Source organism: Ambystoma mexicanum, chromosome 2q (assembly GCF_040938575.1).
Source record: "Ambystoma mexicanum isolate Mex_15411 chromosome 2q, UKY_AmexF1_1, whole genome shotgun sequence".
NCBI lineage: Eukaryota > Metazoa > Chordata > Amphibia > Caudata > Ambystomatidae > Ambystoma > Ambystoma mexicanum.
Genome location: NC_090924.1, coordinates 767,229,568 through 767,243,099, shown reverse-complemented (window position 1 = coordinate 767,243,099; position 13,532 = coordinate 767,229,568). Strand labels below are relative to the sequence as shown.

The 13,532-nt window shown below is 48.6% G+C and overlaps 1 protein-coding gene across 5 annotated transcripts in view; it reads left to right on the top strand.

Annotated features, from left to right (window-relative positions):
• Nucleotides 1–13,532, top strand: part of DIP2C (disco interacting protein 2 homolog C) — a 2,321,522-nt gene that overhangs the window by 359,428 nt on the left and 1,948,562 nt on the right. The gene's annotated exons all lie outside the window — the stretch shown is intronic.

Below are 13,532 nucleotides of genomic sequence, written 5' to 3'. Positions count from 1 at the left end.
AGAAGTTCCGGATGGTCACCCTCCAGCACGTCCTGGGTCAGCTGGAGGAGGGCGACTTCCTGTCATCGTTGGATTTGGAGGATGCCTACTTCCATATTCCCATCCTAAAGGGGCACCGAAAATTTCTCAGGTTCGTGGTCCAAGGGCGTCACTATCAGTTCAGAGCCCTTCCCTTCGGTCTGCGGTCGGCGCCCAGGGTATTCACCAAGTGCCTTGCACCAGTGGCGGCACAGCTGCGCCGAGAGGGGATCCACGTCTACCCCTAACTGGACGACTGGCTCATCCGAGCCAAGACGAGGGAGCTCGCCGTGGAGCACACGGCAAGGACCGTCCAACTTCTCACGGACCTGGGATTCTCCGTGAACTACGCAAAGTCCCACCTGGTACCCACGGAAGACGCACTGTTTCTGGGAGCGAAGCTCGATACAGTGTCCCTTCTGGCCTCCCCGTCGGAGGAAAGGACCAGTGCCATCCTGGGCAAGGTACAGCGGATGTTGGTTGCCGACGCGGCCAAGGTGAGGTCCATCAAGTCCCTCCTCGGAATGATGTCTTCTTGCATCTACCTCATTCCCATGTGCAGGCTCCGGATGCGCCCGTTGCAGGAGTTCCTGGACGCGCGCTGGATCCAAACGACGGGCAACTTCGAGGAGAGGATCACACTCGACGAGAGTTTCCGACGAGCGATCCGGTGGTGGGGCACCCGCGCGCATCTGACGGCGGGCATGGACTTCCAGACCCCAGGCCACCAGGAGACAGTGACCACGGATGCCTCCCTGGAAGGGTGGGGAGCGCACACCGGAAATCTGCACGCGAGAGGCCTTTGGCTCCCGACGGAGAAGTCCCTCTAAATCAACGTCCTGGAGCTCCGTGCAGTGTTTTGGGCCCTCAGGTCCTTCCTTCCCTCCCTCAAGGGCAAGGTGGTGAGGATCTTCACCGACAACACCACCACCATGTTTTACATCAGGAAACGGGGCGGAACCAGGTCCCCAGCACTGTCCAAGGAGGCACAAGACCTGTGGCATTGGGCCGTCGCCCAAAGGATGTTTCTGGTGCCGTTTCATCTGGCAGGGATAAAAAACACCATCGCCGACTCACTCAGCAGGGAGCTGCGCTCGTGCCACGAGTGGGAACTACGGCAGGATCTAGTGGATCGCCTCTTCCGACGGTGGGGCACACCCCAGATCGACCTGTTCGCCACGGCGACGAACTCCAAGTGCCGGAGGTTCGCCAGCAGGTTTCCCCAGCCGAGGAGCATGGGCGATGCTTTCTCGTTCCCCTGGGAAGGCCTGTTCCTATACGCGTTCCCTCCTCTGCCACTGCTGATCCGGCTCATCAACCAGCTCAAGAGGTCACGGTGCAGGATGATCCTCGTCGCACCTGCATGGCCGAGGCAGATATGGTTCCCGGACCTTCTGGACTTGTCAGCGTCCCCGTCAATCAAGCTGACAGTGGACGCGGATCTGCTCTCCAGGGAAGGAGGCGCCTTCCTCCACCACGACCCGAAGTCGCTGAACTTGCAGGCCTGGCTCCTGCAGCGCTAGAGTTTGGAGGATACGACATACCGGCCGACTGCAGAGAGGTTCTTGCAAAGGCCAGGGCGTCCTCAACTCTTAAATGCTACAGACACAAATGGAAGAGGTTCTCTGTCTGGTGCCACGCACAGAAGATTAACCCTCTAAGGATTACGGCTCCCCAAGTGCTGCCGTACCTGTTGACGCTGGCCAAGGCTGGACTGGCACACGCGTCCATCAAGATTCATCTTGCTGCAATCTCCCGATCCACCAGAACCACGGGGCGGACGTCCTTGTGGTCTCATCGTCTGGTGAAAGAGTTCATGAAGGGACTGTGCCGTCGGACTTCCACCTCAACGAACCCATGGTGTTGCCTGTGTTTTTCCCGTCGCCTTCGTCGCCGGCTGAGAAGACTTTGCACTCGCTGGATGTGGCTAGAGCGCTGAAGTTCTACGTGGACCGCACAAAGTGTTTTCGGAAGACGTCACAACTCTTTGTGAACTTTGGACCTGTCAATCAGGGGAAGGCTCTCTCGAAGGCTTCCATTTCCAGATGGCTCTCCGGCTGTATCATGTACTGTCATCGGTTGGCAAACCGACCGCTGCCTGGCCTTCCGAGAGCCCATTCCACCAGAGCGATCGCAGCTACCACGGCGTTCCTTTCTGGTGTACCCCTTCTGGACATATGCAGGGCTGCTACGTGGAGGTCGACGCACACCTTCACGAAATTCTACTGCGTCGATCGGGATTCCAGGGAGGAGTCCAGGGTCGGCCAAGCAGTGCTGCGCAACCTGTTCGCCTGAGGTGAGCCTGGTGAGGAGGTAAGATTGCTTGATGTTGAGTTTGATGTAATGCTTAATGTTGAGCCTTTGCCACCTCCCGTGGTTGTGCATGTGTGTACTGCTATGTATTCTTTATTCATGAGCATGTGAATCCATGCCAGACCCCATGCTGGAGAAGGAACAAGTTACTTACCTGTAACTGTTGTTCTCCAGCATGGGTCTGGCATGGATTCACATGCGAACCCTCCCGCCTACCCCTACCACTTCACGTGCTTCCAAATCTGAAGATGGCTGCCAGAGGCGGGGCTTAGGTAGAGGGCAGTCATTGGCTGTGGTCAGTATGACGCAGAGACCAGTGATTGGTACTACTACGAAAGACAGATCAGAAACGAAACTGATACTGGTTTTTTCTTTACCGAGGATTCCCAGCCTGACGACGGGGAATATTCATGAGCATGTGAATCCATGCCAGACCCATGCTGGAGAACAACAGTTACAGGTAAGTAACTTGTTCCTTATCTGATGTCCGAGGTTCTTTTTAGAGAGATGTTTTCGAATGGATTGTGTCCTCCCACGTATTCCTCATCTTGTGATAAATCGTGAACTCCAGCTTCGCTGCTTCGGAAAAAAAATTCTCGGCAGAGGGCGCTGTGCTCGAGGTTGTGGCGTCGATTGTCCATCGACGTACTCCGTACTCTGTCGACATCACTGATGGTATAAGTAGCTCGAGCCGCGCCTGTTGCTTCAGTTCCGTTTGTCCGATCGCTTTGCTATCGAGAACGGCGCGCTTCTATTTTCTGTGAAGAAAATGTCATCGTCTTCGACACCTTCGACACCCAGAACTGGGTTTAAAAAGTGTGCAGATTGTGGGTCTAAGATGTCAATTACCGATCCCCACCGGATTTGTCTCTGGTGTCTCGGTTCCAGTCACCGAACCGACGACTGCGGCTCCTGCCAATCGATGACCGAAAAAGCTCTTCGTGAGAGGAGAGGTAAACTGTCGGTGGGGAGGGAGGCCTCAAAAAAGGTTTCGTCAAAAAAACATAAGGAAGCGACTGATTCGAAGGGATCGGATCGCCATAGGCACTCGAAGAGATCTCGATCTAGAAGTAGATCGAGACATTCTTCGTCGTCATCGAAAACAAATGAAGAGGAGACATAGATCTCCCTCATCATCTTCTTCTTCAGAGTCGACCGAAGAAATTCGTTGTCCGACTAAATCGGATTCTCCCAGTAAGTGGGAAGAATTCCGCAAAAAGATGATGGAGGTTTTCGAGAATGCGGCCTCGACCCCCTCGAAAGAACCTCGAAAAAGCCATACCCCTAAGGTCGCTCCATTGGATGACAAAGGGAAGTCCAAGGCTACTATGGCTAAGACCAGTAGCGTCGAGGAATACAAAAAACCTCGAGTCGACGTAAAACCGTTGAAGAAACTTCGAGAGTCGAGCACCTCTCCAGTGCCGGCCAAGAAACACAAATTGTCGAAGACTTTGTCGACACCCTCGACGTCGATAATTTCGACACTAAAACCACATGTGTCATCGACGCCATTATCGAAGTCATCTTCGAAAACTTCGAAGACACCCTCGAAAACTTCGAGGGATTTGCCATCTCCTTCGAAGCAGATGGAAGAGGAAGAAAGGAGATTCACTCCTTTTGCCCAGATCAGACTTTTTCAAATCTATGTCTGCAATCTATGAAGAGTCTGCTTCAGAAGAAGAAGATGAAGTTACTCCTTTGGGAGTTACTTATGGTACAAGACAAGTTCCTGAAGAACTTATTGACCAGGAATCTAGAATGAGAGACCTGAGTGATACTCTACATTCTGCCAGTGGAGTTGACACATCCCCAGAATTAGAGTTCGTCAAATCTGATCCTACAGAGCATGCAGATGCTGGGTACAGGGGTCTTATGACCAGGGTAGTTGAATACATGGGTTGGGGTAGTACTTCACCCATTTTTGAACAAGATGACATGACGGATATTATCGTCAAGAGACCTCAGAAGGATCCCGTTCTCCCTTTTCACAGGGCCCTTCAAAGGACTGTGGAGAAAAACTGGGAGAAACCAGAAACCATTGCTGCTGCAAACAGCACTTTTCCAAGAAAATACAGACCAGCTGGATCGGATCCTGAATATTTGAATAAACATCCGACTCCAGAGAGTTTAGTCATTCAAGCAGCATCCACTTCAAAACAAACTGCTTATCCAACTATCCCTCCAGATAGAGAGGATAAAAAAATTGACGCCTGGGCACGTAAAGTTTTCACGTCAGGCAGTATGGCACTTAAGTCAGCAAATGTCACCTGTACCCTAGCCAGGTTTACCCATACCCTGTGGGACTGTATTTCGGCGGCGGCTGATCATATTCCGGAAGGCGAGGAAAGGGAAGGCTTCCTGAATATAGTCAAAGACGGGAAGGAGGCAATGGGGGAATGCCTCCAGTCTGGACTGGATACTGCTGATAGTATCAGCAGATCCATGGCTGCAAGCGTTGTGCTACGCAGATTTGCGTGGTTGAGGAAGTCGGGATTTGCACCGGATGTGCAAGCTGGACTCCAACATGCCCTTTGATGGCTCGAGGCTCTTTGGCAGAAAGGCTGATGAAAGCCTTGAAAAACTTCAGACCTCGAAAGCGGCAACTAAATCACTTAGCGCCTCTTTGCACCAGCCTCTACAACCCTATTCCGGCTCATCTTCCTGGAGGGGTCGTTCTTTTCGATACTAAGAGGACAGACCTCTCAAAGGGGCAAAAGGAACTTCCCTCGTGGAACACGGGGAAGAGGTGCAAAATCAGCCTCAGGAGCAGCATCTGTACCCTCAGCCACTCCTGCAGCCGCCTCCAAATCCCTCTGAGACCTTGTTACACAAAACACCAGTGGGAGGCAGGATCTCTCAACATCTGAAGGAATGGCGGGGCATTACCTCAAATGCTTGGGCACTCAGTAGCCCACGGTTACTGTCTCCCCTTTCTAAAAAGGCCTCAGAATCATCCACCGGGAGCCAATTCCGTCAAAATTCCGGATCTGCTCCTGTTGCAGGAAATTTTAACCCTGCTAGAGAAAGGTGCCATAGAACTGGTACCTGTAGCGAAGAGGAACAGGGGTTGGTACTCCCCATATTTTCTCATCCCAAAAAAGGACGGAGGACTGAGACCCATCTTGGACTTGAGAAACTTGAACACGTTCCTCAGTAAGAGCAAGTTCAAGATGGTGACTCTTTCTCAGATCCTTCAGGCTCTCCAACTCCAAGATTGGTTGGTATCCTTGGACCTTCCGGATGCTTACTTTCATGTGCCAATCCATCCAAAGCACAGAAAGTACCTGAGGTTCGCGATTGGCAATTCTCGTTATCATTTTCGAGTTCTGCCATTCGGGTTGACCTCCGCCCCGATGGTTTTCACCAAACTGTTGGCGGTTGTGGCAGCAAGTCTCAGGAAAGGAGGTATTCACATATAACCCTACCTGGACGACTGGTTGATCAGAGCAAGTTCTCCAGAACAAGCTCAGGAACATCTTTCGATCACCTGCCACTTCCTCCACAAACTGGGCTTCTCCCTCAATTTCAAGAAGTCCCACATGATACCATCCCAGAAACTCCAGTTTATCGGAGCAGTCTTGGACACTTCATCGGGAAAAGCCTCGCCTCCCGAAGTGAGAGCTTTCCACATCCAGCAGATGGTAACAAAATTCCAGAATGCCCAACATCTACCGGCCTTCGATTTTCTCAGGTTGCTCGGCCTCATGGCATCCTGCATTTTTCTAGTACCAGAGGCCAGGTTGAGAATGAGATCCCTTCAATGGGCACTCAGAACTCAGTGGTCCCAGTACTCGGGGAATATGTCGGATCTTCTGCAGGTCCCGAGCGCAGTTGCTCAGGATCTTCTATGGTGGGCTTGCAACGACAACAGAGTCTTTTTGGCAACCACGGCCAGAGATAACGGTAGTGACGGATGCCTCACTCACTGGGTGGGGAGCACACACCAACGATCTGACAATCAGCGGTCGTTGGTCTCCATCGGAGTCCAAACTACACATCAACCTACTAGAGCTGAGGGCAATCAGACTAGCTCTGAAGGCCTTTCTGCCCTCTGTAAAGGGAAAGAATGTTCTGATAATGACGGACAACACAGTGGCCATGTACTATCTTAACAAGAGAGGAGGTGTAGGGTCACTGCCACTGTGCAGAGAGGCAATGCAGCTCTGGTTCTGGGCAATACAAGAAGGAATCTCTCTGTCGGCAATTCACCTAGCCGGAGGGAAGAACACGGCGGCAGATGCTCTGAGCAGGCAGAGCACGGTCTCTCACGAGTGGGAGCTGGCTCAGGAAGTCCTTCTGGAGATCTTCGCCCTTTGGGGAACCCCTCAAGTGGATCTGTTCGCCACCGCGATCACCCGGAAGTGCGATCAGTACTGCTCAAGGGAATTTCCTCAAAGAGGAGCTCTGGGAGACGCATTCGTAGTGGAGTGGAAGTTTCCACTGCTGTACGCGTTTCCCCCAGTCCCTGTGATTCCTCAAGTAATCAGGAGATTGAGAAAGTTCAGGAAAACGATGATCCTAATTGCCCCGGATTGGGCCAGGAGGACGTGGTACCCGGACCTTCTAGACATGTCCATCTGCCCTCCAATACGTCTTCCGCAAAGAGATGATCTTCTCGTGCAAGAGGAAGGTCGGGTTCTCCATCCAGACGTCAAGACACTCAACCTTCACGCATGGTTTCTGAGAGGTTGAGATACAAGGATTGGGATCTTCCGGATGACGTAATGGAAATCTTGCTTTCGTCCAGAAGACCAGCAACAAAGTCTTTGTACCGATGTCGCTGGAATAGGTTTAGTAACTGGTGCAAAGACAAGGATGTGGACCCTTTTCAGTGTGGCACCCCAATGGTGCTTTCTTTTCTGCTACATCTAGCTAATCTGGGGCTCCAGATAGGAACAATAAAAGGATACCTTGCTGCGCTGTCCATTTTCAAGCGCTCCTCGGAAGAGGTTTCATATTTCAAAATACCGTTAATAATTCAATTTTTAAAGGGGCTCACTAATGTATACCCTCCAGTCCCTTTTCATGTACTAGCCTGGGACTTAAATTAAGTATTAAAATTCTTGACTTGCATACCTTTTGAGCCTCTGCACTCATGTCCATTGAGGCTTTTAACTCTAAAAACTGTCCTCCTTGTGGCCCTATCATCAGCCCGCAGGGTGAGCGAACTTCAGACTCTCTCATGCAAACCACCATATACTATTTTTTTTATAAAGATAAGGTAGTCCTTAAAGTTAAACCTTCATTTTTGCCAAAAGTAGTCTCGGACTTCCATTTGTCACAAAAAATAGTACTTCCAACGTTTTATCCTGCTCCTCACCTGGGCAATAAAGAGGAGAGATTACATAGATTAGATGCCAAGAGGGCTCTTAGTTTTTACATCTCTAGGATGGCTAAATTGAGACAAGATGACCAACTGTTTGTGGGTTACACTGGTCAAAAATTAGGCTTATCTGTAACAAAACAACAGATTAGCGGGAAAAGAACCACCAGATGGGCTTCCTGCCCATTCTACAAGGGGAATGGCTACTTCTGCGGCTCTAAAGAGGGGCGTCCCGGCAGCAGACATTTGTGCAGCTGCAACCTGGAAAACAATACATACCTTTGTTAAACATTATTGTTTGGACACTGCCTCCTCTAACGAGGGTTTATTTGCAAAGGCAGTTCTGCATTCTGTCCACGAAAACTGAAATGGTACTCCCACCTCCAAAAATTGATACTGCTATGGGAGCCTATCACAAGATGAGGAATACGTGGGAGGACACAATCCATTCGAAGAACAAGTTACGTACCAACTGTAACGTTCTTTCGACTGGATGTTCCCCCCACGTATTCCTCATCGACCCTCCCATCCAACCCCACAGTACAGTTTACGTGTTCTTACACTTTCCTCTCACGGAGAATGTATCGGTCATGGGACACGCCTGGGTGTTCCTCCTATATATATTTCATCGAAAAAACAGAACTGAAGCAACGGGCGCGGCTCGAACTACTTATACCATCGGTGACGTCGAGGGACAATCGACGCCACGAGCTCGAGCACAGCGCCCTCTGCCGAGAGAATCTTTTCCGAAGCAGCGAAGCTGGAGATAACGATTTATCACAAGATGAGGAATACGTGGGAGGAACATCCAGTCGAAAGAACATTACAGTTGGTAAGTAACTTGTTCTTTGGACTTGGAAACTGGTGTGTATATTGCTTTACAAATTAATTTGAAATGTTTCTTTTAATGTTTCCTTATGATTCTATTCTTTAGTCACGTAGAGTTTCCCAACTATGACATGTAAAAATGTGTTAAGAATGTAACTGGACCCACTGGCATACTCAAGGACATACAAGAAACAACTTAGGTATTTTTCATTGTCTATTTTTAGAGTTTGTAATCTGCAGGATGTCTTTCTTTTTTAGCTTCGTCTCATAAAAGTGGCAATTTGTGTGGAAAGTATTTCTGGGCTTGGCACCTTTTTCTGGCATTCGTTGGAGGGGTACAGATATGTCAGTATCAAAGTCGCTCATCTACATTGTTGTCACATGTATGCAATTTAATACCAGACTTTATTCCCACTTCGGTGTCTATCTGAAATGTAATAGGTCACTTGCAGGTATAAGCAGCTTCTTTTGTAATAACATTTATTTACACACTATGCCCATAGCTACTTTATTTTTAAGCAATACGGCATCCCAGTGTACACCTTGAATTAACATCCTAGTCTTGTCTCATTTTCTTCCTTTTGTGTAGAAGAACAATGTAAAGACTTGTAGACATGACATTGTTTTGTAAAACCCAGTGATACAAGGTTTATTCGGATAACTAGTTCCCGGCATATCATATGCCGTTCTAGCCTATCTTAAAGGTCAATATCGGTCCGTAATTCATAGGGTCATTTCTGTCCCCCTTCTGAAATATCAGAAATTTTCACTGATTACTTCCAGGAAGGGGGCGTAGTTCCCAGTGACGTATTAATGGTCATTGAAAAGGCAAAACGTATCAGATGGAATGAGGTATGCGCGGTATAAGAACAGTATCAAAGTTCCATCGATCACACAGCCCTCTATGATGTGTCTTTGTAAACCCGTAATTGTCAACCGTGTTCTATTGCAGAGTCTTTGCGATGGCATAAGATTGCGTAGTAGCATAATTACAGCACCTACTGTCAGTTTTAGCTTGTAAGGAGGCATTCATCGTACAGTGTTTCGCTCTTTAGAGACTGAAACATGGAGCCAATAATTAGCTGTTCATTGACACTGGAACCGCCCTGCCCTGTGTGAAGAAAGGTGGGGGTGGAAAGAATTAACTTGAAATTATTCCGAATATTTGCGATAGTGGTTTGTGAAGGTGACCGCATAGAACCGTGCTCATTCGTGCCTATAGAAAAGACAAACTATTGTCTTTGCCTGTGCTTGTTGCCTATTGTGAGCAAACACCACTGATTGTGAAATTCAATAATGAAGGGCACCTATTCCATTTTGTTAGTGAATATCATTTATTATCTGCAAAGAGTAAGTGCACTGCACATAGTTTCATTTTCCCATTGAACATCCTTTGTACTTTCAGCCTGTGTTATGGCAGAAAGATTTTCTTCATTTGCCAGTGAGCTGTGCTACTTTGCAGGCTGATTTTGTGGTTGTTTATTTCTTGTTTCAAGTTGATGACATCTACCATTGTTTTCAAGGCATATGTCAATTTCGAGAGGTAATGAATATTTATGATTAGTTGAGCATTGGCACCCTAGGGTAGGCGCACAAGGGAATGTGGTCCGGGGATACTAACCTTGAGAGTTTGCTGGCCACAGGCAGGTAACCGAGGAAAGAGGCGTAAATGTGCATTGCCGCGTCATACAATAAGCTGGTAACATGAGTCATGGAGAAGGAGCTGGAGATGTCAGTGGATCTAAACCAAGTGTGAGGGCCCGGAATGAGCGAGGCAGATGTTGGCTAGATCCAAGACATCTGTGCAGTTGGCAAAGCTGAAAGTTGGTGGCCGATGAAGAGAAGAGCAGTAAGTGAAGGCCGCAGGGAGGCTGGTGAGGTAGGTTTAATTTAAGGCTTTACCCAAGAGGTAAAAAGCTCAGAGTTTAATCAATGAGTAGTGTCCATTTACCCCACCTAAAATACTAATACTCTTTAGCAATTTCATTATGTGCTTTAAAACTAAACACTGCATTGGGGAGAGATAAGTGGGATGAATTAAGTGGAAAGAAATGAACACTTCTCTTACACCCCCTCCAAGCTCTGAATACTTGTGCTGCAGTCCCTTACCTGGGTTATCAACAACACTCACCTACTCCGTTGTTTGACTATGCACTCTTGGGTCAAGCTTGGCAGTCATACAATAAACATTCTGGCGTTTGACCTGGGGTACAACGTATAGAGACGTCCGGGGGAAATAAGCCCATTGTGCATCTAACCTCACATTGTGTAACTTAAAGTTCGGCAAATCTGTTTTGGAACCACAACCCGATTATTACACTTTAGAACAGTGGTCTTCAATCTTTCGTGTCCCTTCCCTCCTTCCTTAGCAAAATGTGGGCAGGCCAGGCCCCTCCAAAAATGCCAGTAAGTCCAAACGGCTATGAACTATTGCGCTCAGTCGCTGCACCCCGCTCCCAGTATAGTCCCTGGGCTCTCCCACCTCTCTCCCATGGCTCTCTCCACCCTGCTCCCACCACAGTCCCTGGACTCCACCTACCGTGCTCCCACCACAGACCTTGGGCTGCCCCACTCTGCTCTCATAGCAGTCTGAGGGCTCCGTCTACCCCACTCTCTGCATAGTCCCTGGGCTCCCTCAACCCCACGCATAGTCCCATTGCCCCCCACCCTCTCCAAAAAACAACCCCAGGGCTCTCCCCCACCTGCTCCAAATATAATCCCTGGACTCCCCCACCCGCTCTAATCTCAGGACTCCCCCCACCTGCTTCATAAATAACCCCAGGGCCCCCCACATGCTCCTTAAAAAAAAAATACCAGGGCTCCCGCACCTGCTCCAAAAACAACCCTAGAGCCTCCTCACCTCGTATAATTCCTGTCATGTTTCGTTCCTCCGACTGGATTCAAACGCCCTGGAAGCGCGCTCTCTGGTAAGGATCGGAGAGCTCACTTCCAGGGTGTTTATTTGCTGGGTCAACCACGCCCACTGACCCTAAGCCTGGCCACCGTCACACTGAGCATGTGCGGCGGGGCCTTGTTGGGATGGGATATGCACAAACATGCATGCCCTATCACACGCCAACTTTTTCACCATCCTTTATCTTTTGGTGTAATTTCAGGCTGGGGTCCCGCACCCCCCTGGAGTGGGGGGGGCCGCCCCACAGTTTGAAGACCTCTGCTTAGGGAACATGTCTGCCTCCTGCCTTTTGCAGAACTGTGTCTACCTAAGTAGGCTCACGCACACTCATGTGATCACAAAAGCATTACCCCCCCTGCTGTATCTCTCCCTTCCAGTGTTTGTAGTATCTAATTTCTTGCTTTCTCATGCTCTTATCTTCACCTTGTCTATTTTCTTTCCACCAGCAGACTAAGGTCTGGTTAGACCTGGTGGGGACACAGTGCTCCACGTCACAGACAAGGCCAGGCACTCAAACGACTACAGTGCTGATTTACTGCAGTATAAAAGCATATTAACCTATCACTCTGTGCAGCAGACATCCAGTTCACATGCAGGCTCTTCTCAGCCCCCTTATTATGGTGGTCCAGGACAGAGTAGCGTAGGGGGTTTACCCTGTTAACAATGGCACAATAAGATGCTCGGGAGGTGTTACCAACTTTTGACTGATTTGCATTGCTAGTTTGCTATTCTGGTTCTCTTCGCATACAAATCCCAAAGTACAATGGGAATGTTGCGATCATGTTGTGTAGGCTATCTAGATGTGTTGCCTGACCTCCTTTCCATCACCTTACTTTATTTGGGTACTGTGCCTTGCCTTCATGACATAGGATGTAATCATCAGTCCGTTTCCACTGCCCCTATAGAAAGAACATACGTGTGAATCTGAACAGCTGTTAACTCTGTTCCTATGCTCCTGCTTTCGCTTTCCTCACCTTGTCTCTGCAGGTTCCAAATGCACGTAAGGCAGTCAGGTTTGCTCGTTTTTCCCTCCTTTCTTTCGCAGGTTTGCCACGCCCCTCGATACCAGGGTCTGCAACCTTTGGCTTGCCAGGTGTTTCGGATTACAGCTTCTATCTGCCCGCACTATCTTAGTCAGGGGGTCAAGTTCTAAAAATAAGTGGGCGGGGCCTCAACATGCGATGGGATGTGACATCACCAGAAATTAGCTGATCAATCTGAAATATGTATATGTGGTTCAATTGGCTTTCCATAATCATACTAATTGCACAGGAGAAATGCGCATTTGCCTTTCATAAAATCAACATACACAAAAAACCAAGAGAGAATATTTTCTTCTAATGGGGTCTAAACCGTGCACACTTTTTAACATTTTCAACCCCCAAGTATCAATGCCAATGTTTTCCCTGGAGAGTGCAGTCCCGAAATGTGACATTTCACCTTTAATTGTTTGTTGTTTTTCACAGGGTTATATGCTGTAGTGCCCCACCTTTGAACCTGGCGACAGCGGTTCGAATCCCCATGTCGTGCTTAAGATCAGAATTTCGAAAACGACAATCTTGTTTTACACACGACCTTGGGGATGGCAAACACCCTGTGAAAAAAGTGGGGGGTTGCGGTCCACCTGCGCATACCCTCAACTTGAGCCCTGATTTTAATCAATGGTAAGTGATCGTGGAAGTCCTAGTCCAAAACATCTGGAGAGTCACAGGTCTCTACTTACGTTGTCTATGATCTTTTAGAGAGGGCAGTCTTGCAGTTTGTTCAGAAGCGTCTTCTTTGTTCAGTCGTTTCTATTTTGGGTCAGATCTTGTGACTTTGCTAAAACACGCTGATGGCTAGCAGCGGCATGCTTGACGCAAGTGATTGGCAGTTCAGTTTGCTTTAGAAAAAGCGCATGTTCTACATTATGAAACGATCACGTCTTTTGTCATTTGTTTCAAAGTTGAAGTGATACAAAAACAAAAAACCGAGACTTGGACGCTTATTTCAGGAAGTTGAATCATATTGCGGTAGCTAAAATGTGGTTTACAAAGCCACTTTTATTTTGTGGTTTTGTTAGAAATCTTGTTTAAGTTAGCATTTAAGAGAGGATAACGTGACTCATTGAATTGACGAAAGATACAGTAGTTACAA